This window comes from Amblyomma americanum, chromosome 4 (genome assembly GCF_052857255.1).
Source record: "Amblyomma americanum isolate KBUSLIRL-KWMA chromosome 4, ASM5285725v1, whole genome shotgun sequence".
Taxonomy (NCBI): domain Eukaryota; kingdom Metazoa; phylum Arthropoda; class Arachnida; order Ixodida; family Ixodidae; genus Amblyomma; species Amblyomma americanum.
This window is the reverse complement of record NC_135500.1, coordinates 4633538-4660748: the sequence shown is the minus strand read 5'-3', so window position 1 is coordinate 4660748 and position 27211 is coordinate 4633538.

Sequence of the window (27211 nt, the reverse complement as noted above, 5' to 3'; positions counted from 1 at the left end):
GGTAAGTATTCCTCTTGTTTGCAAGAGATGGTTCATTTGTTTCTACATATATACTATATACGGGGGATGTTCTGCATGCGCCAGTTGATATACGAAGACCCATGTTCTGTACGGGATCCAGTTTTTTTAGGTGTCATAGTCTCGCAGACCCATACACAATGCATCCATAGTCCAAAGCAGACCGTACTACGGAGCGGTAGATCTTTAAAAGGCATAACCTGTCGGACACCCCGTGTTTCCGTGAGAGTACCTTCAGTATGTTTAGAGATCGAGAAGCTTTCTTCCTTGAGGCTGTTTACGTGGGTTAAGAATGTTAGCTTTCTGTCAAAAGTTATGCCTAGGGGTTTATGCTCTTGTTTTACTTGTAGAACACTTTCATTCAAGTGCAGAGTGGGATCAATCCGCATCACTCTTTTCAGTGAGAAAAGGACAGCAACTGCTTTTTGTGGAGAGTTCTTAAACCCGTTTTGGGTCTGCCCAAGTCGCTAGTTTGTTCAGTGTGAGTTTTATCTGTCTTTCGCAAGTTGATAAGCTAGAAGATGTGCATGAAATTTGAAGGGTGTCAACATATACGGAATACAACATGGACTTTGGAATTATTCGCAATATTGAGTTCATTTTTATAATAAAGAGTGTGGCACTTAGAATACACCCCTGCGGTACGCCGTTTTCTTGGATTAATTTTTTTCGAAAGCGTGCAACCTAGGCGTACATGAAAGAAACGGTCAGAAAGAAATTCTTTTAAACAATTCAGCATCCTGCCACGGATGCCTAGATCCGCGAGGTCAAGAAGAATCCCAAACCTCCAGGTGGTATCATAAGCTTATTCCAAGTCAAAAAATACTGCCAGAGAGTGCTGTTTGTGTATGAATGCTTCACGGACTGTGTTTTTAAGACGGACGAGGTGGTCATTTGTACAGCATGCTTTTTTAAATCCACATTGGTGGATATCAAGAAGTATTGCGCGTTTCAAGGATGAACATTAGCCTAATATTTAGCACACTTTCGAAACATTTAGCAATACAACTCGTAAGTGCTATTGGCCTGTAACTACCAGCCGAAGTTGGCGGTTTTCCAGATTTCAGGAATGGCACAACCGCGGCGTTTTTCCACGCCTCTGGCATTTTTCCGGACTGTCATATTTTATTGAAGAATCTTAGAAGAGCTTCTACAGCATCTTCGGAGAGGTGAGCAAGCATTTCATAATGTACTTCGTCTGGGCCTGGTGCTATCTGTTTGCCGGCCAAAAGTACTGTACGGATTTCTTGTAGCGTAATTAATTTATTGTGATGTTCATTTGCACTGCCACTTGTCGGCAGTCGTTGTTTTTCTGTTGTGTCCTTGTACTTTATAAATGATTCGGTGCAGTGTGAGGAGCTAGAAACTGTGGCGAAGTGTTCCTCTAATTTGTCGGCCTGTTCGCTAATGCTTGTTTGTGTGTCCAGAGCTGTTAGGAAAGGTATTGTGAAAGGGGTAAAGCTGCCTTTAAGTTTGCGGACTTGGTCCCACATTTGCTTCGATATATCTGAACTATTTATGGACGACACATAGTTTTTTCATGAAGTTTTCTCAGCATTGCGACGTATATACCGTGCTTTTGCTCTCGCCATTTTAAAATTGATGAGTTGTCGTGTGTGGGGTACGTTCGGGAAGTTCCCCAGGCTTTGTTTTGTTTCTTTTTTGCTTCTTTGCATTCTTGTGTGTACCAGAGCTTGTTATTCTGTCGTACTATTTCTGACGACTGATGAATGACTAGACGTGCGGCCGCAGTGATACATGTTGTAAAAATTTCATTTAGTTTATCAACGCTGAGATTATCAGAGAATATTTTCTCCAGACAGGCGCTTTCCTGAAATAGTGGCCAGTCCGCTAAGTGCAGTTTCCAACGGCGTGGTTTAGTGGGAGTGATTGGTGGTGGTGATGAAAAGTTAATTATCACTGGAAAGTGATCACTTCCGTACGGCTTATCAAGAACATTACACTTAAAATCTGTAAAAACGAATGGAGAGCTAAAAGACAAGTCTTTGAAACTCATCTTACCTGAAGATGAAGAGCAATATGTGGGCTTGCCTGTATTGAGCAAGCAGACGTTGTTGCACCGAATAAAATCTAACACCCGGCCTCTAGTATCCGTCTGTTCGCTCCCCCAAAATGGGGAGTGCGCATTAAAATCTCCGACTACCAGATATGGCTCCGGTAACTGATTAAAAAGTGCTTCTAGGTCATGGAGTGTTACTGTGAGGTGCGGTTGAAGATACACTGTGCATATGGTAATTGTTTTGAAGCTAATGACAGTGACGCCAACGGCTTCATAATTCGTCTTGAGCTTGACTTCATGCGTTCCAACACCGCTCTGAACTACAACAGCAACGCCTCCAGAGAGCCTATCCGCCTGCACACGGTCATGGCGAAAGACTTTATACTTTCTAAACATATTTTTGTGCATGGGTCCCAAATTGGTCTCTTGAAGGCGCAGTGCCACAGGAGACATTGAATGTAAGAGATCTGTTGCATCACCATAGTTATTTGAAGTTCCACGGCAGTTCCAGTGAATAAGAAACGTCATTATCAATTTTTAAGGGGATGTATTCAGAACCTCAGGTCCCTACTTGTTGAGGGCCTGTTATCGTGATTTTTTTATTTTTTTCGTTCAAGAGAGTCCCGCCGCCGTTGCGGCCGAGGCGAGTTCTGAGTTGTATTCATCGCCTCAGTGGAGGCGCTGGAGTTCCGTGGGGAACCCACGGGCGGGGGGGTGGTGGACTTCTCCCGAATGGGGGAAGCCTTGCGTGCTGCCGTCTTGGAAGCCGACGAGCCCTCTTGTGGGGGTGGCATAGCAGCTCTCACTGCATCTGCCAAGGGCGCGGATGGCCCTGCCTCAACCTCACTTAGTGTGAGCTGGACAAGTGCCGAAGGCCGCTGTGGTGCGCCGCGCCCACGCACCGCATCGGCTAAGTTTGTATGTGCGGTGAAAGAAAATGTGCTCCGAGTCATTGCGTAAGGCCGTCTTGGCTCTTTAAATCTAACATTCTCTTTGGTCTTGACGGTAATAATTTCCTTTTCTTTTTTCCATGCAGGACACGATCTTGAATAAGTGGCGTGATCGCCTTCGAAGCTTGCGCAGCGTGGTGCAGCATCGCAGTCTTCGGATTTATGATCATTGGAGGCACATTTGGCACATGTATCGTGGCCGCGACAGCTTTGGGAGCCGTGGCCGAACCTTTGGCATTTGAAGCAGCGTCTAGTGTTAGGGATATATGGTCGGACGGAGATTTTTGCGTACCCTGGTTGGATTGATTCGGGCAGGAAGCAGGAAGCAAAGGTCAGTACCAGGTGTATCGTTGGAATTTCTTTGTTTTCTTTGCGTATTTTTATTCTATATACATTGGTTACATTTTGTTCGGACAGTCCTTCCAGCATTTCCTCTTCTGTCAGGTGCAAGAAATCGTTGTCGGAGATGACACCATCTATGGGGTGTTACAGACACAGGGATGTCACCGAAAGTTTCGATGTCTGCCAGTTTCGAGATTTGAATGTGTCAACAATTTCTAGCAGGAGGCCTCCACTAGCCAGTCTTGTTACTTTGTACTTTGGACCTAATGAATATTTAAGAACTTTTGAAAGTATGAAAGGGGACATTAGTCAAACTGGCTTTTGTTTTCGTTCACTGCGCACAATATGTTACTTTGGGAAAGTTGGTTTCTTTTTGTCGAAAAATTGTGAGGGCACATTGGTCCGCCCACTTTTCAGAGGACGATCATTTGAAAGAAAGGAGGTAGCCATAAAAAAAAATGTTCTTCAGCCATAGTGCCAGCCACCCACCATGGAGCCCAACAAGGGGACGGGACAGGAACTTGAAAACAAGCCCTGCCCACGCCAGCTGTACACCACTGCTATAACCAAATATGACGCAACTAAGGGTGGTTGGCCACACAAGGGTAACCTTCACCGCCTATGAAAAGTGAAAAAACCGAGAAGGGATGAGGAGACAGGAAAGTTCTAAGAAAGGTGTTAGGAAAATGGAAGACAGAGAGGAGGACAGGAAAAGGCGACTGCCGATTTCCTCCGGTCGAGTCAGGCCGGAGGTGCCGTCTACAGTAAGCTGGGGCCAAAGTGGTATGTTGCCTACGCCGAGAGGCCTTAAAGGTCCAAACGCTCGGCATTGGCTCAACCACCAGGATCCCCCTTTCCCCGGACAAGGCGATGCCACGCACGGCGAGGCGCGGGTGCTCGGGTCCTTGGTGATGCACCGTTCACCATCATCCCCCTGCGGGGATGTCCCTGCGGATGCTCGGGAAGCCGTGGTGTCGCCACTCTCCAACGCCTGCAAGCTGCAGACGCCCCCCTGCGGAGAATTATATTGAAGCTAGAGAGTCCAGCATGGGTTTACGGCTGATACGACCGATGTGGTAACGCACTACTGTTCCTACCCTAGTCCCTTGCCTAGCTACTTCGGCTGTACGGCCGTATATGGTTAGCTTAGCGTATTTATCAGACAGAAACCTAAAACAGCTATGTTGATTCTGAGCCCTGCAATAGGCTTTGCCCACACTATAAATAGAGCTTAGGCACTATACGCTCACAAACCACTGGCACGCCTCAGGTTTGATGCGGATCGATGGGGTACGTAACGCCATTGAGTCGCCGCCCGGGGTCTTCAGTCCGTTGTGTATAAACTGCAGAGCCGCAGTTCTACCGTGTGTGTACAACACAAGGCTACTTCATATATGGGATCGCGTGTTCCGCCCTCGCCTTCGCAGTTGTACGCGCTGCCAATTTACACAGCTTTGGCCGAGTAACACATCTTTGGCCGAGCACATATATGAAGAGCGCTCTCTTGTAGCCGCAGGCGAAGGATGATTGGTATTTTGAACGCGGCAGCGTTAAGGAGCCCGTGTCGCAGAGAAGCCGGTATCGGCGTTGTGGGCCGTTGTAACACGAAACACGACAGACTCCTAATAAAAAAATGGCGCGGAGATATGGGGAATCAAGGAAACGGGGTATCGAACCAAGGTCTTTCATGTTGCGAGGCGAGCACGCGCAAAATAACACCCTACGAAGGCTTGTTGGTTGGAACTGAATAAAAAGCGGACGTAGTGAATGCGTTGTGGTCTTTGGCTTCATGGAGTGGCTTTTTGTATTGTTGTGTTGTGTTGGGTTTAATGGCGCATAAGCAACTAAGGCTATCATGCCCCAAGCTCAAGGTATTAATAAATTGTTTTCTGCAGAATTTTACGGTAGATAAAAAATTATGGCGGTGTACAAAGCTTAAAAAGTTATTTCCTTCTACCTAGTATTCAGGGCAAAAATAAGATTTATAAATGGCTAACATTAAATGTTTCAAAGAAGTGCGGGTAACCTCATCAGCCGGACGTCCATGGCTGGGAAGGACTGTAGGCCACAAACCAGTAAAAAAAAACAACTTTTCTCAGGAATTAAAACGTTGTTGATGTGTACTAAAATACAAACAGACCAGTGGGTAAAAAATTTATTCTCTTGAGAAATCCTGTTTCTTTACGAAAGCTAAAAACACATGATGTATCAATAATTGCATCATCTTAAAGCAGTGCAGGATTAAAAGGAATGCATTCGTTATAAAATTGTGTAAAATACCTTTTCCTTAGTTTTTCCAGTTTCACACAAGAGATTAAAATGTGGTTCACCGTAAATTCGTCTCCGCATTCTTCGCATACAAGTTGGTCATTTTTTGTCAGTAGGAAAGTGTGTGTGAGGCGCATATATCCTGTACGAAGGCAGCAAATAATCACTTCTTTAAAACGCTCCGGGTAGGTGCAGGACTTCCATTCACTTATAACTGGTGTTACATTATGTAGTTTGTTTTTTACTTCGTTGTTCCACGCGGACTACCATTTCTGTCTTATTTTACTGTGTATTAAGTTAAGGCAATTTTTAACGGGATATTTACATTATTTTCTTGCCACGTGCATGAGCAGTGCATAAGTTTGCTCTCTCGTTTCCTTTAATTCCGATATGATTTGGTACCCAGCAGAGTCTTAGGTTTTGTCCTTTAGCAGTGGCTGTTACTACGTTGTGCATGATATCACCAAGTATAGTAGTGACTGCATATCTAGACTGGAGAGCTGTAAGTAACTTAGCGAGTTGGTGTAAATAATACTGATTTTGAGGTTCTCCTTTATTATTTGTTCAATGGCTACATAGACGGCGTAAAGTTCGGCACTGGAGATTGATGCCCACTGTGGAAGCCTTAATATTTGACTGCAGCTGCCTTGTACCGCTCAACTTCCAACGTAAACATCTGTTTTTGAGTCATCGGTATAAAAATCTGCGCAAGTGCTGTATCTTTCCTGGAGTGCAAAAAATGCTCGTATTACATGCTGTTGTGGAATTTGTTTTTTGCTGAAATGTGTAAGAATGAAATCACAGATTTCAGGGAAGTTGTACTATGGCGGCAGTGGATCTCGTCTTCCAGCAATGCCAGGCAATGTTTCTAGTACGCCGAGACTTAGACACATCTCTTCAAAATGCAAGAGGAGTGGCCTGGTACTTTGCATTTGGTTGCTAAACAGTATTCTTGGTCGACACTTTGTGACTATTTGGTGACCGATGTGTTTAGGTAATTAACGAAATTTTAGAATGTTGGAACACGTGAGCATCGTTCTTCTGTCTGTAAGTGATGGTTTATTCGTTTCTTCATGCAGACTGTTCATGGGCAACGTCCTGCATGCACCGGTGGAAAAACGCGAACCTAAATTATGTGCCGCATCCAGTCGTTTAATATACGATGGTCTCGCTTAGCCATGAACTACACATTCATAATCTAAGGTAGAGCGTATTACAGAGCGATAAATTTGCAGAAAACGTTTCCTATCGGAACCCCAGTGTTTTCGGGAAAGTACTTTGAGTATGCTCAGGGATCCAGAGGCTTTCTTTTTCAATCGTTAATGTGAGGCAGGAAAATGAGCTTTCTGTCAAATGTTATACATAGAAATGTATGTTCATTTTTCACGGCCAACTCTATTTCGTTCAAGTGTAGAGTGGGATCTGTATGTATGCCTCGTTTCAGTGAGAAAGAATTGCCACCGATTTCTGTGGGGAAAATCGGAAACCGTTTCTGTCCGCCCATGTTGACAGTTTATTTATGGTTAAGTGCATTCGTCTTTCACATGTTGATAAATTGGAGGATGTACAAGCTATGTACAAGCTACTTGAAGGTCGTCTATATAGACCAAGTACATAATAGAGCTTGGGATTATTTTACTAATAGTGTTCATTTTTACATGAATGAAAGTAGTGCTTAAAATACACCCCTGAAGTACTCCATTCTCCTAAATGATCTTCCTCGAAAGGGTTGTACCCAGGCGCACAATGAATGAACGGTCGGACAAGAAGTCTTTTCAGGAATTCAACATTCTGCCTCCGATGCTCAGCTCTGCGAGGTCATGAAAAATCCCGAACCTCCAGGCCGTGTCGTATGCCCTCTCCGAATAAAAAAAAAACTCACATCAAGACAGTGTTGCTTATGAGCAAAAGCCTCTCGGTCAGTGCTTTCAAGACGAACTATGTGATCTGTAGTGAAGCATCCCTTTTGAAAACCGCACTGGTGGCTGTCAAGAAGTTCACAGGATTTAAAGACAAAAGGCAATAATATATTTAGGACAGTTTCAAAGGATTTGGCTAGGCAGCTGGTAAGGGCTATGGGTCTATAATTTCTAGGAGATGTTCGTGGCTTCCCGGGCTTAAAAATAATACAATATTTGGCTTTTTCCAGGCTTTGGGTATTTTTCCTGATACCCTTACTTTGTTAAAGAATCAAAAGTGCCTCTACAGCAGGCTGGGAAAGATTGGCAAGCATTTCATAGGGCGTTTGGTCGCGTCCTGGAACAGTTTTTTTCCGAGCAGACAGAACTCTGGTGATTTCCTGGAGGGTAATTATTCTATTGTATTGTTCGTTAGCACCTCCACTTGTTGGGAGTCTGTTTTTTGACCATATTCTTCTATTTCAGAAATGAGTGTGTATAATGTGACGAACTACTGCAGCACGAGATACTGCAGCAAAGTGTTCCTCTATTATGTCTGCCTGTTCCCTTAAAATTTGTTTTTGTAAAAGGAGTTGTCAAAAGCGGATTTGCGTACAATGAGAAGTTGCCATTCAATTTTCGAGCCTCCTCCCACATTTTTTGAGATGTGATTTGACTGTTTATAGATGACACGTAGCTCTGCCATGAAGTTTTCTCCGCACTACGATGGACGTACCGAGCTTTAGCTCTTGTCTTTTTAAAATTTACTTTGTTCTCGTGTGTTGACTACGGCGAAAAATACCCCAAGCTCAATTTTGTTGTTTTTTTTTGCATCCTTGCAATCTTCTGTCCACCACACTTGGTGATATTGCCGTACCATTCCCAGATGCTTAGGAATAGCCATGTCGTCGCAGTTAAATAACAATCAGTGAACTTTTCATTTATTCATTAATGTCAATATTTTCTAAAACTATTTTTTCTAAACTGGTTTCTGATCTAAGTTGTCAATCAGCTAAAGGAAGCTTCGTGGAATCTTCCAGCGGCATACTTTTGTTGGAATAACTATTGGCGAGATGACAGACTTATTATTACAGGGAGATGATGACTTACATAAGCTTATCTAAAACACTCCAGTTAAAATCCCTAAAAATAGACGGTGAACCAAAAGATAAATATAAAACACTCACTTTCCTCGAGGTGGGGGAACAGTATGTGGATTTACCCGAGTTTAGCTGGCAGACATTAGTGGTTAGCATAAAATCCTCTATAAGCTGCCCTCTAGCATCAGTTTTCTTGCTTCCACAAGAATGGGTTTTAAAGTCTCCAACTACCAGGTATGGCCCTCGTAGCTGCTCTAAAAGAACTTCTTAATCACGGAATGCTACCTTCAGCTGTGGCTCAGTATATAAAGAGGACACTGTTAATGCTTTGTGTGAAAGCAGAGTGGCTCCTACAACTTCGTCTTGTTTTTAGGTTTATTTCACGAGCCGGGACGCCGTTCTTCACTATGATGGCGCGACTTCCTGACAGCCTGCTCGTCTGCTCTCGTTCACAACGGAAAACAGTATAATTCTAGAGAGAATTTTTTTTAAGGCCCTAAATTTCTCTCTTGTAGACATAAAGCGACCGGAGCGTGTGCTCCAAGGGTATCTTTTATGTCGCTGTAGTTGTTCAAAAGTCCTCTACAGTTCTTTTGAATTATGAAAGCCATCTTATTTTTGGGTTTATATAAAATGGAAAACTAGATGTAATTGTTTACGGCCCCGTGACTCGGAGGCTGTCTTTTTTTGATTGATCCAGAGAGCCCTGCCGACCACCCGACGTGGACGTCACGGGGCTGCCCTGGGTCGTGTCCATCGCATCTGCAGGGGTGCTGGACGACGGTGTGGGGGGAACGTGGACGATGGAGTTAGACCTCGACCTGTGGGAGGAGGTCTTGAGGGCCACCGACTCGGTGTCTGCGAGGCCTCTTTTTGGGTTGGCGGTGTAGTGTTACCTACTCCACCCTGGGGCGCGGATGGCCTCGCCCGCCACAGGCTCACTGCGAGTGGCCTGGGAAGGTGCCGAAGCCTGTTGTGGTGCGCCGCACCCACATCAGCGAAGTTTTTTTTTTGCCGTGAAGGATAATGTGCTTGTTTGTGTGCGTCACCTTCTTGCTTCTTTGAAAGAAATGTTTTCAGTAGCTTTGAGTGCGATTATTTCGTTTTCTTTCTTCCAGAACGGACACGCCCTGTAGTATGCAGCATGGTCTCCTTCACAGTTTGCGCATCGTGGGGCGCCGGCGCAGTCATTAGAAGAGTGATCTTTTAAAGCACATTTCGCGCAAGTTTTGCGTGGCGTCTGTTGGCTTGAAAAACTTATTATTTTAGAGATCCTTTGCACCGCAGGCGCATCCGCTCAGTGCTAGTAGAAGAAATTGTTTGCTTTTTTCTTCGTGTTTTTTTGTTTTTAATCGCTCCGCTTTAATAACAGCCTCACGTCGTCAGCTGCTCGTGCGGTACAGTTGGTTTCGCTTTCGTCGTGCAGGCTTTGTTTGTATGTTTTGCTCGCAAGACTGTCTGTCTGTTTTTTAATATTTTAAAGTGTATCTGCGAGTTGCGCGCCGGTTGTAACTGCGAGTTGCTCGCATGTGTATTGCTTAGAGGGCTGCAATTAAATCTGTTTCCAGGCGGGCGCAGGTAGGCACAAACGATGCCGCCCTATGCCAACGTTGCCACTCCGTCTGCGTTTTCTTTCTCGAGGTCCACAAAAACTGATTGCCCCTCGTTGGCTATACGATAAAGGATTGCTGCAAGTTTCTCACACGTTTCATTCTTCTCACGGGCGCACAACCACCAACTGTTCTTGCGTGGGCTCATATGCAGACTTCGATAACGCCATAGACACGCGCAGAGGTTGCTCGGCTGCGAATCCACTGTTTGGGAAACACATTTCTGCATTCATTTTTTAATTGCATTTATTTTGTTCAAGCCATCTCTACTCAATAATAAACAGTCCATACAAACCTACACAAAGAATGGTGAATTTAAGGTCATTAAATAACTCCAGTAACTTTTTCTGAAAATTTTGAATCAGAAATAAAAGTATTCGGCAATTGCAAAATCATGCTATTGTGAAAAATATTCGACCAGTAGTGGTTAGGACAAAAAACACTGCAATTTATTACGCTGCCTATGTGTCAATAATATTTTGCGTGATAAATGGGGTGGTAACGAGTAAGGCTGTTGGAAACATATCTGCTGCCTTCAAGTTCAGCTTCATTAGTGCTGCGGCTTCATTGCTGCTCCAATTGCCGGGGGAAGTGAAAACAACGGAAGCCTTTACGCTTTGACCCGGGCCGTGTTGGCGCACTACAGCCCGTCATGATGGCTCGGTGGACTTGACAAGCTCGTCAGTCATGTGGTCGAACACTCCGAAACAAGTAGAACCACCATGGAGTAATCCGCAGCCATTCAGCACCTAAAGCCCCTTGATAATAGGAAAGTTCCGCCATCCATTGAACTTTGCCGCCGCCGCGCGACCTCCTCGCCTTCTCCTTGCGCCTTTCGTTCTTCCCTGAGGGTCGGCTCTCCGCCCGATTTCCTGCGCGACGATTGGTCTCCCTGCCGTTGCCTTTGGAAACGCGTCGGTCTGCCGTTTTGCTTGTGTTTTTTTTTCCTTCGCGCCATTTTTCTCCTAGGCTCGGCGAGCGAATATTACGCGAATATTGCAACGTGCAAGCGCTATGCCATGCTGTTGCGCGTACAACTGCAGCAAGCGGCCTGAAGATGGGAAAAATAAAGAATGATTGATTGATTGATTGATTATGCGGTATTCATGATACCTCAAGGCAAGCGTGACGGCTTGCGCAAGAAGCAGTGGCTTCACAATATTGGCCGAAAGAACTTTATTCCTACAAAGAACAGCGTTGTTTGCGAGCTAAGGCGCCATTCTCACTGCCCGTAATAACGCGTCACCTGACGCTGCGTTTTCTATTCTGCCTCCTTGCACCTTAATATTTTTGCTGCGGCCACTTGTTCGTTCCATGAAAAAGAGGTTGTCCTCTGCAGCATGCTGAATATTCTGTGAGGCTCCATCATTTCATACATTGTCGACTTCTGTAGTCAGAAATACGGCACTATAGTCTGCTTTCTGCTGTCAACGATATGTGGGAAGGTACAGCCTCCTGATTGCATTTGTCGCGATTTTGCTAGGATCCCTGTCCTCCTTTACTAAATGCCGAAATTGTGGCTCGCCGAGGAGCTAGTCTTTCCAGCTTGTACTAGTGTTCGTAGGTTACTTAGGAACAATTAATACTGGCCCTGAAAAACTTATTGGCAAGTAAACCCGCTGTATTGCGGGTAATGAGAGCTATCGAGTTCGCACTGCGTTTTTTTTAATTCTTGAATGTGTCTTGCCATGCTTCCATGCATGAGGGGGTTAACAGGTATGGCTTGGTTTTATCAGGGATACGGCCAATGTGCTGGGGGTGTTCACATGATCACACACGCTTCACTTTGATCGTGGCTACTAAACGTTGGCCAGGAACCTTTGCTTTAAAAGCTGGAGCTCTAAAACCGCAATTCCGCGTTTTCTTTTTCTGCGAGAAACCTTTTCCCGTCGATGTAAAATCAGCTGGAATCATCGCGCCAATTTGCTGTATTTACGAAACTTAAACAATCAATAATGATTGCGCTTATGGCGTAAAAGTAGGGGAACATTTTGCGAGCAACAATTCTTAGCATTGTAGCATATTAGTTATTTCAATGGTATGCAAGAAGATTTTTTTTTCATCTTGCCTTAGTGGTTAACTCGTCGCTCTATGTTCTAGCTACATTTCACTGAACACCAGTTTGAGCCACGAATATTGCACGAACTTGGGAAACAAAGCTGAGGCCCAACGCAGTTCCGACAATGTTCTCTCACCGACCTGTCCCGAAGGAAAGGAAGCCTCCTCGACAGAGACATGAACCTCCCACTGACAGCAGTAAGTTTTTTTGTGGCTTGCTGTTTTCCAATCTTCATTTATGAAAAAAACAACAACAAAGTATAAGAAATTAAAGTAAATGTACAGATGACTCGTCAGATGTTATAATAGAGATAAGACTGACAATGTAACTCAATTAAAATTGGGGTATATCAGTGGGTCACGTGACGGCATCAGATTATATAGTGATGGTTATGAGTAGTGCTAATCATGGTGACTGTTACGGATATAAATAGTAAATTATAGTAATACGCCCGGATAGTGATGTGATAGTGTTCGTTACTGATAGTGACGGTTATGATAGATCACTTGACGGAATTACAGTAGATAGTGATAGATAGGGATAGCGATAGTTAATGATGTGGCAGTTATGCCCTCGCACGTTGGAGACTTAAGTGCACCCTGTAATTTTTTTTATTGTTGCGTTCAATGAAATTACTCTCTTTTGCATAGCGCATATGGCCACCGCATGCTTGCCCCATCACTACAGTGCGCCGGCAATAGGGCCCGCCACTTCTCCTAGTGTACCTTGCTGTAAGCTCCTGTCTCCTTAAGCTCATGCAGCTGTTTAATTTCTCCATCAGCACCATCTAAAGACTGCCGTGGCGAACCTGGTGCGAGCCACGAACCAGCTTTCATCAATGGTAAATTATACATTTTATTTATTTTGTTGTTGAAGTTTTGACACTGTGGTCTTTTACAAAGTGGAGGAGGCCACCGCATGCTTGCCTCACCGTTGCAGTGCGTCGACAATAGGGCCCACCACTTCTCCCAGTGCACCCTCCTGTAAGCTTCTGTCTCTTTAAGCACACACGAACTCAGTGAGTGGCCGCGTACTCATACAATTATTTAATTCCTCTTTCAGCACCATCTCAAGACTGCCGTGACGAACCTGTTCCTTGCCCCGAAGCGGTTTTGCCCAATGGTAAATGGCCTCTTTTAAGCATTATGTTGTGGCAGCCAACTATACAGTGCTCTCTAACGCAGTTTCTGGTGCCACCAGACCTTTCTTTCATACTTAGTCACAAAAAGTTGGCTTTCCGCGTCTGTTTGTAAATTCGCACGCGATGTTTCTCGTTCTTCAGTGTACGCTTGAACTACACGTACATTGAAGGTACTAATTTTTTTTTCAGCATCGCAATAGGCACTCTTGGAACGAATAGCAGAATTGGGGCGCAATCAAGAGGATACAAATAGGAAATTACAAGCTGCAAGAAAAAGATACTTGAAGGGCGAGGCGCGAAAGGAACAGCTGAAGAAAAAGCTCAAACATCTTTTCATTGATGATCAGATGTTGTCACTGGAGCGGTTGTCAAATCAGAGATCCCGGTGAGAAGCTGACACACTTGTGAAGTCACTGAGGTTGCGGCTGGCATGTAGAACGCGGGGCTACAGTGTCCTAAGGGAATATGGTTACCCTTTGCCCTCAGAACGAACCCTGCAAAGGCACATCGAACATGTAAAGTTTCGACCCGGACTTCTTACTGATATTTTGGAACCCATCAAGATCAAGGTAAATAGTTACCATATGCCAAGCCTGTTATACTGTGAGCTCAATTGCCTAGTATCAGGTCGCTTTGCGTAGTTGATTTTGACGGTTTTACCTTTCTTTTCATTGTTACGAAACTGTATGTTTACTGAACACATTAATACTATCGTGAGCTTACTTTCAGTCATTCCTAACATCGATTTGCATTCTACAGGTGAATCTCATGAATCCGGAGGAACGCCACGCCATTTTGATGGTAGACGAGATGCAGATCACGTCGGGTCTCGTATATGATCACTCATACTGTACGGAAGCGTGGCCTTGCGGTAGAGCATCCGCCTCGCATTCGGGAGGTGCTGGGTTCGATCCCCAGTGCCGCCGGGCACCCACCGGTTTTTAATAGGTACAAGATTTCCCCCGACCTGGTGTTCGGCTCTTCTGGGTGAGATGCTTGGGAAAAAGGGTCTTGACCACAGTCGCTCTGACGGATCAGCGACAAGATCCGCCGTCAACAGCCTTAAATCCGCCTCGTGCGGTAGAAGCCCATTTGTGGCCCTTTTTTTTATGACTGCTGCTGCAGGTGATGAAGGTTCGAGCCACGTTGGCCGTGACACTACCTTTAGCAGGTTCCGAGGTTGTCCGACACTGGGGTTTCGCCCGCGAGGGGCGCAGCGGGGTTTATGGAGCTTCTCCCAAGCGAACACCCCTAATGAAAGCTGGGGGCCAGGCCGGGGGCCGCTTGTACCCATTTTTACCGGTGGGCGTCCGGCGGTGGGTTTCGAACCAACCACCTCCCGCAGCCGAGACGGGCGCCCAACCAGCAGTGACAGCGCTGACAGCGGACGCCTAATTTTTGCTGTTCAATTTGTGAAGACCTTGCCTGGTGTGGACGCTGAAGATTGTGTAACCGCCCCCGGCACATCTACACTATCGCCCATTCACTATCTGCGAATTCAAGAGCAACGTTGAGGAATCCGCCCCCTGCTGCAGGCCAGTCAGCTCACAAGGTTCTACGTGACGTCATCCCAAGAAGACTTCATATACCTGCAACAAGTCTTGGAACGTTTCTTGGCAACAGTGACAGCGCTGACAGCGGACGCCTAATTTTTGCTCTTCAATTTGTGCAGGTTAGTTCTCATGCTGATGTGTGCATATTCCCATTTCTACTAAGCGCTGTTGTCTTTGCTGCCCAAGCCAATTTTGTACTCTGTAATTTGCCGGCTGTATTTTCTTGTTGTGGCTTTGTAGAAACAGCATTATAACGAAGGGTGCAAAAAGTAACGACAGAGAAAACCGCGCTGAAAACCGTGATCATCGTTCCGAAATGGCTGAAATGAAAGAAAGATTATATTTCATCAACGGGTAATTTGAAAAGTTCAAGAGTCAGCTGAGTGCTGTTTTAGCAGAAAATCAGGAATTGAAGAAAGAAAATCAGTGTCTTCGCAACAGATGCACTGAAAACGAAAAGCGACTAAATGGTCTTGAAGTTAAACTGGTTCAGTGCGAGCAATATTCGCGACGATGCAATTTGGAGATTAAAGGAGTGACTGAAACCGGTCAAGACCTTGAGTCGATTGTGGGGAAAATGGGTGATGTTGTGGGAGTTTCTATATCTCCCGCTGATATTGAGGCTTGCCATCGCGTGCCAACACGGAAAGCAGAAGTAAGGAACATTATTGTGCAGTTCAGAAGCCGCAGGCTGCGGGTGTTCTTGAGAAGGCAAGAAAACAGCGTCTGACAACTGCTTCGCTGGGCGTGCCGCCTCCCACGGGCCATGGTACGGCAAATGCTAACGACAGTGTTGACGGCAGTTCTGCCGCGGCCGTCAATGATGCGCCCGTATACGTGAATGAGCACTTATGCCCCCGTTTGAAAGAACTTCTGTCCTTGGCCGTTGATAGAAAGCGCCAATTTTACTGGAAATTTGTTTGGACACGTAATGGGCGTATCGTCGCACGTCAGGCTGAGGGTAGCACGGTAGTCGAAATAAATTCTGCTGAAAGCCTCAATATGATTGCATAGAGCTAGGCTTGTAACGACATCGGATCTCTCGTTTTCCATGACTGTGCACGAGGATTATCAGGAGTTCGTTTGCCCCGTATCGCTGCAACTCTGCCCTGATAACCAATGCGTAGAAACCGCTCTTCATGTTAACGCTTGTTCTCTATCTAACAAAATTGATCACTTCCCATTGTTTCTTGAACAGTTTTCCTTCAAATTTACCATTATAATGATAACAGAAATATGGCTTTCTGCCCAAGAGAGTGCACCTAATCTCATTGGCTGTAAGCTTTTTTCTGCCCACCGAACTGGGAAACGTGGTGGCGGTGTAGCGATTTATGTTTTGAGCACAATTATTTGTGATGAAGTGCCCAATTACTGTTGTAAGCCCAAACTACGAGGCCCTGTGTTTGAAAAACAGCAGCACACTTTTTTGTGTTATGTATCGCCCCCTTCTGCTAATACTAGGGTTTTTTTAGATTTTGTTGACTCGGGTCTTGATTTTGCCTCCACTAATGGTTTAAGGCTGGTTTTAGGCGGCGATTTCAACATTAATCTTTCTACTGAAAGCGTTGCGACCAAAGAACTAATGACCAGACTAACATCATCGGCTTTTCGCAATGTAATCGTTAGCCCTACTCGTGTAACTCCAACGACTTCTACTATTTTGGATCTGTTCATTACCAACGTTGTTACTCCCGTGGTGGCGGCTGGTACTATAAGCTCTAGCATTAGTGATCATTGTCCAATATTCATAGTTTATTCGAGCTGCACTCCTAGAGTAAAACCACGAGTGCCCAAAATCAAGTATCAAAGCATTACTGATTCTAGTTTAGAATTGTTTCGTAACAGGATCCAGAACAACGACTGGACTACGGTTCTCGAGGAAAGCACGGCCGACGGCACTTACAAAACCTTTATGTCTATGTTTTTGACAATTTACAACTCTTGTTTCCCTCTAAGAAGCCTTAAACTTCATAAGCGTGCGCGAAAACCTTGGATTCACCCGGAACACTTGCAGTTAATACGTCATAAGAACAAACTCTACGGTGCATTTTTAAAAAAACAAAGATCCGTTAACTTTGGCGGCATTCAAAAAACTTCGCAATGAGATTTCGGCCGAACTACGAAAAGCAAAAGCACACAATTACCAGCAATTATTCAGTGACGTGTCCAAAGGTCGGCCAGATCGAACTTGGCGAATTTTCAATGACTTCCTTGGAGCGTGCCCTAACCGCCCTGATATGCTCGAGATCGTCATTGATGGGGAACCAGTTTCTGGATCTGCATTATCTGACCGCTTCAACGCCCAATTTGCCACCAGACCAAAGAAGGACTTGTCACAAAGTAAAACCTCATGCTGCCTACAGAAACGTTCCCCTGAGACCATGTTTTTAAAACCCACAAATGAATCTGAAGTGTTTGACACGTTTCAAAGCCTGAAGAATAGTAAAGCCCTCGACATTGACAGCACTCAGATAAAACCCATAAAACATGTTCTTGATCTCTTATGTTCATACTTAGTGCATATATTCAATCTTCGCTATAATCTGGCACTTTTCCTGACAACATGAAACGTGAAAAAGTCTGTTATATACAAGGGAGGAAACAGGAATGACTTAAGCAACTACAGGCCTATATCGATAATTCCAACCTTCTCAAAAAGCCTTGAGAAGATTATGCTCACCCGACTAGACGAATTTTTTACTAAGCACAATATCTAAACAGAATGCCAGCATGGTTTCGGTAAGGGTAGGTCAACGGAGTCTGCCCTTTTGTTGCAAAAAGAAATTACCATTACAAACATTGAAGCTAATAGATCTACCCTCGGAATCTATATAGACTTAGTAAAGCATTTAATTCGATATGTCACATAACCCTCCTTAATAAGTTAGATCATTACGGTGCCCGTGGGTTAACAAATACTCTTTTGCAATCGTACCTAACCGGCCGATCCCAATGTGTTGACATTAATGGTTAATATTCCACCTTCCAACAGATTTCATCCGGTGTCCCACAGGGCAGTATTTTTGGGCTGTTTTTATTTAATGTTTACGTAAATGATCTTATCTATAGTGATGATAATGCTGTGTTCGTATTATATGCCGATGATTCAAGCTTGTTCTTTAGTTCCACTAAAGAAGTCAATTTGTTCAGTATGGCGAATAGTGCTTTGTCAAGACTACTGAAATGGTCCGAAACAAACAGCTTAAAAATGAATGAAAAAAAGACGAAAGCAATTTTATTTGCACCTAAAAACAAACGCGTGGCCTTTAGTCATGAACTAAAACTAGGAGCTTATAAAATAAATGTCGTGAAACAGCATAAAATACTAGGTGTCATATTCTTCAATCAGATGACATGGAACAGTCATGTTGAAAAGCTAGCCAAAAAACTTTCATCTGCCGTAGGTGCCTTATTTCGGACGCGTGACATATTTCTGATTTCCGTAAGATTACAAGTATACCACGCCCTCTTCCGTTCACACCTTAACTACTGTAGACTAGTATGGGGGACGACTACTAAAAAGAACGTCAATACACTTCTTCGTCTAGAAAAAAAAAAGCCATACGTTGTTTAAACAATGTATCAAATTTACATCCCTCAGCCGAGCTATTTCGTCGGCATCATATAATCAATATTCACTCCCTTTAAAATTACCGTCTCCTCCACCAGTTTCATTTTGCTAATGAAAAGTACAGACAATTCTTATTGACACTTTCAGGTGCAACGCTACGCAGCATTATTTCTAACACACGCGCGCCTGAAAAATGGGTGATTCCACACCGCCGAACAAATTACCTTCTACAGTCATTAAGCTATACAATGCCAATGTTACAAAATAAGCTCAATGTGCCCAGTTTTATTAACCCTGTAATAACTCGCAAAGTTTTGCGTTCAATATTTCTAGAGTGACCTGTGCTTGCATCCTATAAACACAGTAATGTTAGCTTTATGTCTAACTTGAGTGCAATGATTGTCTTTGTTGTAATCTCGTGTGCATGTATACGCTAGTCCTTGTATAACGCCTTGATGTATTTTACTCTTACTTATGCTCTTATATTTGAAAATGTATGGCAAAATGTGTCCTTTTCGAAATAACAGTACATGTATAACTTTTTTTTTTACTGCTGCCACTGTTGCCTGCCGCCGGCTTTCAGGCCTCATCAAGCTGTCCCCACAGCGTTTTGCCTGGAAGACCGTCAACATTGCGAAATGTTGAAAATAAAGGTGAATTGAATATAATTGAAAGTTTTGGGCGCACCCACACTGCCTTTGTCCGATGGTTCGCTCTCTGATGTCTGCTTAGTCACACACGCTTTGGTATTTATGCTGGGAGGTCTTTCCACCAGATGGAAGCAAGCCATCGGATATCAACTAACCGGCAACTCTATCCATACTGCCAGCTTTAAAGCTCATGTAGTTGACCTAATTACCGCCTGCGAGTCCATCGGAATCAATATTATTGTTGTTGTTTCTGACATGGGCACTGCGAATCAGGCACTTTGGAAGTTCTTTGGATTCACCGTAGGAAATCACAGCAGGCCGAGAACCAGTTGCCCTCACCCATGTGATCCAAAGAGAAAGCTTTGGTTTATGGCTGACGTACCACACTTGTTGAAAAAATCTAAGAAATCATTTGACAAAAGGCCAGCTCATTTACCTTCCCGACGAAATTGTGAAGAAACACGATTTTCTGACAAACTGCGTGAACGTCGAGCTTGTAAAGGCCCTAGTGAGGCATGACGAAAAGGATGACATCAAGCTCGCGCCGCACTTGGACGCGTCTGTTCTTGACCCGAATCATTATGATAAATTAAATGTAGGCCCGGCTTTTTCTCTTTTTCATAACTACATGGCTTCTGATTTGCATCTGCTTGAGGAAAAGACAAAAATTCCCAGAAATGTGCGTACTACCGCGTGGTTCATTGAAACAGTATTTAGGTGGTTTCGCCTGATGACCTCACGAACGACAAACCTCGCTTTCAGCCATGCGGTTGAGGAGGCTTATCATGACAGTGTAGCATTTTTGCATGCGATAGCCGAAAGGTTCTCTAAAATTGTTATTGGCAACCAAAACAAAGCGGTTTGGAAGCCTGTACAAACAGGCATCATTTTAGCGACAAGAACATCTCTGGAAGACCAAGATGTTCTTCTCAGCAAATACAACTTTCAGTACGTCTTCCTAAGCAGATTAGGCCAAGATGGTCTCGAAAATTTGTTTTCCACCCTGCGTGCGAGAAATCCTGTCCCGCGACTGTATGAATTTAAATGCAGCTTCAGGAGCGCAACTCTAGCGCAATTCCTCAAGCCCAGCAAGCATGGTAGCTATTCTGCTGAAGAGGAGGGCTATTTGTTGATGAATTTGCGGGACACAAGTGAGGCAAAAATCACGGCAAGCAACATTCAAGCCCCAGAAGACCTTGTAGATTTAATTCCTGAAGTAGAAGAATCGATTGCCTACCTCGCGGGTTACGTTGTCTCCAGGCTGACAAAGCGGATACAGTGTGAATATTGTCATAATTCTCTGGTTCATAATGGCATACCTTCAAAGTTGATAGAATTCAAACATTTTTCAGAGCACCGTCAGTCTCTGACTACTCCGTCTCAAGGCGTGATAGAGGTCATCAAAGTTGCTGAAAACTTCTTCCGCAACAATAAAGAAGCGCTGATACATAATTCTGTAAATGTAGCCGAGGTGCAGCAAAGCGTTACTCGAAACATTTCTGGGCAAACATGCTTTCCTTCTTGTCAGAACGTGATTCCTAATATTGTTCAGATATTCTGCAATCTGCGTATGCAGATTCTTGTGAAAACTGAAGCGTCAAAAAGATTTTCTGCGGCCTAAAGTGCGAGATGCGTCAGCAAGATTAATGGCGTGCGTGCCGCAGTGTCAACCATCAGGTGAGGTGGCAGTAAGCAGTTGCGCAAGACGTAAATGGGGTGCAACTGCATCTGTAAAGTTTTGTACGTAACCTGAGCCTTAGGAGAGGGCGTAAAAGTCAAACGCCACAGTCGCTACCCACTGATATTGGTTAAGGCAGACTTTTGCGTAGTGTATGAAGCCAAGGTTACCAATATTCACTGCAGATATACTGCTATTTTCTAACTATCACTTGCGCGTTTTATCTGCTACAGTCATACACAGCTTAAAAAAGAAACCAGAAGGAGATCCTTCTGCAAATGACATCGACCAATCACCATGACGGCGCGGTTAATCCTATTTCACACAGAAACCTACCAGCCACATGCGATGTCACGTTAGGGGATTAACCACGACGTCATAACAAATGATTGACGCCGTTGGTTGGAAGGCATCCTTCGAGGGTTGTTTGCTGCTTCGTTTTTAGGTTATTTTGCAAGCGAGGCCAGAACGCAACGAATCACCAAAGCATCTGCGCATTGCATCTTCTCAGCAAATAGCATCTGGACTAAAAACGTGCTAGTTCTTGCTCCTGCAGCGTCGCCTTTGTAAAAACAATTCCTCATTTTTTAACAGACAAGCTTTTAGCGTAAGATCCCATTGTCCGTCAACTTTCAGTTGCATGAAATTGCTGTATACATGTACAAAGTGATGTTGATTTGAGCTATGACATACACCACTGTTGCATTTCCATGAGCATGTTTTTTCTCAACTGTCATCAATACTGCATAGCACATTTCTGTACTAGAGTAGATGCTGAATATTATGTGATACTCCCGTCTGTTACGTGTATCTTGTAAATCGACGTTCTTGTGCGTGCGCGAAAATAAATCATCCTGCTGACCATGCTCTCATTTTCTTTAATGATACATTTCTTGTGATGCCTAATCAAAATACCAGCTTTATATCCCCTACTACAAACTGGAACGAAATTTCGGCGTCAAGTATAATATTACATTATCGAGAGGCGTTTATCTTGCCCATAGATATAGAGTGCATTCTCAAATAGGAATATTCTTGAGCTTCCTTGACACTAGTTCCTAATAATTTTCGATGAATTGCGGTCGATGAATGGTTGTCCGCGCTCCTTGAGCGCATTGAAAGTGCGCAACTGTTTTATTCAGTGAACAGACTAGAGTGAAAAAACCACTTTCACACTGATGAGACAAACATATGGACGGAAGATGCACTCATGACTCATTTATTGTAAGCGGGTGCACGCTAAATAAGACCTGCTGCACGCAAGTATGCACAAGCAAAGAGAAACATTTCGAAGCAGTTCATGTTAAACCTAGTTAGTGTTTTAGCTGTGTTGTTGTGAAGTTTATATTTAAGTTTGGCTAACTAGCATAATCAACACCTCCTATACTCGACAAGGCCTGCGCCTCACTAGACGTGACGTCAGCTACGTCACGCCGCGCAGGCTGACGCGCTCTTGCTCGAGCCACGGCGTGGCTAGAGCAGCGGCGGCGCCGCGCCGCTTCTCTAGCCCGGCTGTGCTCGAGCGCGGTGCGTTACTTGCGACTCATGCGTTGAATGTGCGATAGCGCACGGTTTCATAAAGTATTTTTTCTTTCTCTTTACGAGAAATTCAGTCTCCCTGTTTAGTTCTGCGCTAGCATTCGCTAAAATGCATTTAACGCATGCACGGAGGGTGCCTGAGTGGGGCTTCTACATCCAGTTATGAAAGCTGCAGAGCTTGTTTGCAGCAATAAGACATTGCGCGCTACTTGATGAAAACCGAGCGTCGTTCACCGAAGTTTTTCTCAACAAGGACCTAATAATCAACCCATTCGTTAAAACACACTCATATCACAACGCGGTTACGCAGCGTTTATTTAAATTATTCACAATGCTTTAGTGACAATAACGTCAACCCAGTGCAACAAGAGTATTTAAAGGGGCACGATTTGCAAATTGAGCCCAAAAGAATGAGGGCCCTGTAATGTAATACCCCTCTATATCAGGTGAAATTCAAGTTATTGGATTGTATAAGTCATACATACAAGGCTATTCTAATAGGGAGTGAAGATCTAAACATTTAAAAAACATTCACAGGTATACACAACATAAAATAAATACACAGTGATTCTTTAACTTAAGATATTCAGTTATCAGTATTTCAGAGTAACATACAAATACATTCAATCTTTAAACACTACTCCAGCATTGCAGTGTTCACACTTTATGCGTAAATACCGAAAGCAGAACAGAAAAACAGTTTATACACAGTCAAAATTCGAGGGCACTATTCTGTACACAAGAAGCACAGCTTTTAGCTGCCATCAGGAGCACACAATACACATGGCTCAATCAAACAAGTAAGAAAAAGCAGTCAGTACGCCAAATTCAGAAAGAATCTTTTTCACTGCAAAGCATGATCGACTTAGATAGGCAAAGCAGATTGCTTGGTCTAAGAATTAATATGCAGAAAACTAAACTTCAGCAGTCTCAGAAGGCAACAGCAGTTTACAATAGGTAGCGAGGAACTAGAAATGGTAAAGGAATACATTTACTTATGGCAGGTATTGACTGCAGATCCGAACCATGAAACTGAAGTAATAGAAGAATAAGAATGGGGTGGAGCGTATTTGGCAGGTATTCAGATCATGAATGGCAGTTCACCAGTATCCCTCAAGAGGAAGTCTATAACAGCTGTATCTTACCGGTGCTCACCTATGGAGCAGGAACTTGGAGGCTAGCAGAAAGAGTTCAACTTAAACTGAGGACAACACAGCGAGCTATGGAAAGGAAAATGATAGGTGTAACGTTGAGAGACAGGAAGAGAGCGGAGTTGGTCAGGGAACAAACGCGAGTCAATGACATCCTAGTCGAAATCAAGGAAAAATGGGCATGGGCAGGGCATGTAATGCGAAGGCAAGATAACCGGTGGTCGTTAAGGGTAACGGACTGGATTCCAGGAGAAGGCAAGCGTAGCAAGGTCGGCAGAGGGTTACGTGGGCGGATGACATTAGGAAGTTTGCGGGGTTAAAGTGGCCGCGGATGGCACAGGACCGGGCTAATTGGAGAGATATGGGAAAGGCCTTTGTCCTGCAGTGGACGTAGTCAGGATAATGATGTGTGAAATATGTAAATCAGCCTTGCAAGACAGTGATTACCCTTATTCATTTCTCAGTAAAGATACGAGCTTTCCTTTGCTTTGCGCTCTCTTCTTTAGCAACACGTGCAAGGTCATTTCTCTGCTTGCAAAGGTGGCTCAAAAGTATGTTTGCTGCACAGTTTGCTAGCAAACTGGCTAACAGCTCATAAGAGTGCCCTTTGATGCAGGCTGTTATTTCATCACACTCTGGCACAGATTCAACAATGAGTTTCCTGACAAGCTTTTTCTGGTCCGAACCATTCAGGGACTCTGTACAGTTTCCTTTCTCAGCAAGCTTTTTCACTATCACTTCTGCATGCATTTCGATGGTGACAACAAATGGTGAGGGAAATTTCAAACCGCCACGATCCAAGTGCCTGGTTAATGAATTACTATCATCATCATCATCATCATCATCATCATCATCATCATCCGTTTGAGCCTGCTCTCTAGCAATGACTATGTTTTCCCTGCAACTGTCGCATTTGAGCTTTTTCATTGCTGCATGCGCACAGTATCCACCAACATAGGCAATGACAGCCATGCGGGGGCTTAAAGCATTCGGGTCACTCTCGGTGACAGATATCGAGAAAGTGCTCTGCGTGTTGCTCGAAGTGTTGATTTCAATGTTCTGCAAGTCCTCGGCAGTTATTATAGGGAGAGTGTTCTGAAGACGGATTCGCCCCCTCACTCTCATATAGCTGCCGCACAGATGTATGGTACTGGCTGCCTGCCAGTTGCCTATATTGGCCAAAGCGGCTCTCCAGGCAGTCGGTCTGAATTTTGCCGAGCAAGACATACCTGTGGCCAAGTTCCTGCAAGCAGTATTTTGCGAACTCTGAAAGTGAGTAGACAGACAGCCTCAGTGCACTGAGTGTTTCTTTCGTAAGGACTCCAGCGTCATGCTTCAGGAATTCCCAAACATCCAGCCACGTTATCATGGCATTAAGGAAAAGAAGTCTAGGATCATTTTCAGTTTGCGAAACTGGTTCCTCAAAGATGTTACGGTGGTGAATACCCTTCAAAGGTGCCTTTACATTAACTATGCTCCACCACCGAACAATAATCATGATGAAATCTGCTGTGGATTCTGCATGATATAAAGCTGGTTCACTTTTATTAGCTCTCACGGCTTCCGCTACAAATGGATTGAAAATCTGTAACGCCAACTTCACATTTTGGCACTCCAAATTGCTTGGATTGAGTGCTCTAGAGGTTAATCCATATCCACACTTCAAAAGTTCTGCTGCTTCATGCTTGTACAGCTCTATCACATCTTTGAATGATGCCCAATCGATGCAATCAGGATGTACGCTGTTGTTCGAAAGATCGAAATGGGGGTAAAACAAGCATGTGCCTGGATTTTTTCTGATTAATCCAGTTGTTTAGTACGCTTTTCAAGAGGTGCACAGCATCCACCACATAAAAAAGTGGTCGTGAAGGATCTGCTGGATGTGGGTAAAGAATTCTTAATTTACGCGGTTGTGAAAACATCATCATGGTTTTTCTGTTAAGGAAATTGTTGTCTGAGACAACTGCCACAACCTTGTAGCCTATATCTTCCAAGCGCAGGATTACCTTCTTTAGGATACCATGAAGCTGGTCAGCATTCAGCGTTTTTACAGGAAGGATATGTGCCACTTCTTTAAAGGAACTAAGGAGACTCTGTAACATGAATGCATGAGCTGATGATGCAGCTTCACTAGAATTGACCGCAGCGCCACAAATGTTGCCTCCTTTATAATCAAGCCAAGGCTTTATGTGTATCTCGTCCAGCATCAGGATCACATGGTATTCATGGGGTTTCAGCTGCTTGAATCTGTGGAACACATACTGCAGAAAAGTACTCTCCGAGGACTCAGCTTCAGGCGACATTTGGAAGTAGGAGCATACCTTCCTTATAGTGCTTGGATGAGGCAAGGTCAGTTTGCTCGTGCCCCTCAAGAACTTGTAGGCATGAGCTGATATTTGTACAAAATGCACGCATACACCATCAGCTGTGCACTATACTGAATGCGATTTGAACTGAGCAGCAGCAATTGGTCTCTCAAAAATTTTAGTCTCTTTTTGGTGGTGTGCTATAGTACTTTCAACCTTCTCGAGAAGTTCACTTATAACAGCCAACAAGTGCTCGCAGCTTTGGCTTTCATTAGAAAGCTTGCACAGGTTTTCTAAAATTAACAGCAATGAACTCAAGTCATTAACACTTTGGGGCACAACACTGCTCCCAAGCCACTTGACTGAAACACCTTCAAAGCATGCACTAACACTGAGGTCTTCAAACACAGTCACAGAGGCTTTCAGGCACGGTTCACTTTGGTTCAAAATGTTCAAGAACATTACACACTTGTTCTCATATATGACTGTCCAAGGTTCTGGCACTGAGACTGCTTGAAGACATTTCTTCATCTCTTGAAATGTTGAAAAACAATTCTTTTTCTTTTTTTCTGCGTACGAGGTAAGAGAATCCTCAAGGGCACGAGAGAGCTGAAAGGCTTCTTCCCGGCTCCTTTTGACATCGGGTACCTTTCTTGATGTCTGCTGTACCCTCGAAAGGTATGAAGGACAGCCGGGAAATAGAGTAGGTACAGAACCAGGGCGCAAACGCGCCACGGGCAACGGTACTTCAATTACCTTCCCCGTTCTTGAGTCGGTGTACGCCGTCGTTTTCTCGATACATTTCGGTTCGAAATGATCAGCGCACACCTGCACAGATACAATTATGGGTTTCAGAAAAGAATTCGTTTTGCACACATAAAACGGGCGATAATAAAATCCGCGGTGTTAGCAACGCGATAAATTCACAACGCTTGTTATCGTTTGCAAACCGCACGAACACAAATGACATACTTCTGCAAACAAGAATGCATGTTGAGGAAAAATAGCAGCATACTAGTACTAATGATATAAACGTTTTACCTTAGTGTATGCCGTTGGTGTGAACTCCTTTCGGGGAATGGCACGTATCCACTTCATTCGCGTGTCCTGATCTTTGGGGAATGAAAATACTTGCACTTTTTTCACGGTATCGTAATTACCGGTGCATCCCGGCGCACAACACTTGTTGGGCATCGTGCATGCCGTCAAAGACATGGCGATGCGAAGAAATATCCAGGGTAGACGCTCCCGACGCACCACAGCAGACAAAAAAGAGACCACGTTTTCCGCGGAAGCGGCGAACCCTAAAACCCAAGCGGCCAAGCGAAGTGACCGCGGAGAAAGCAAGGAGTGTGAC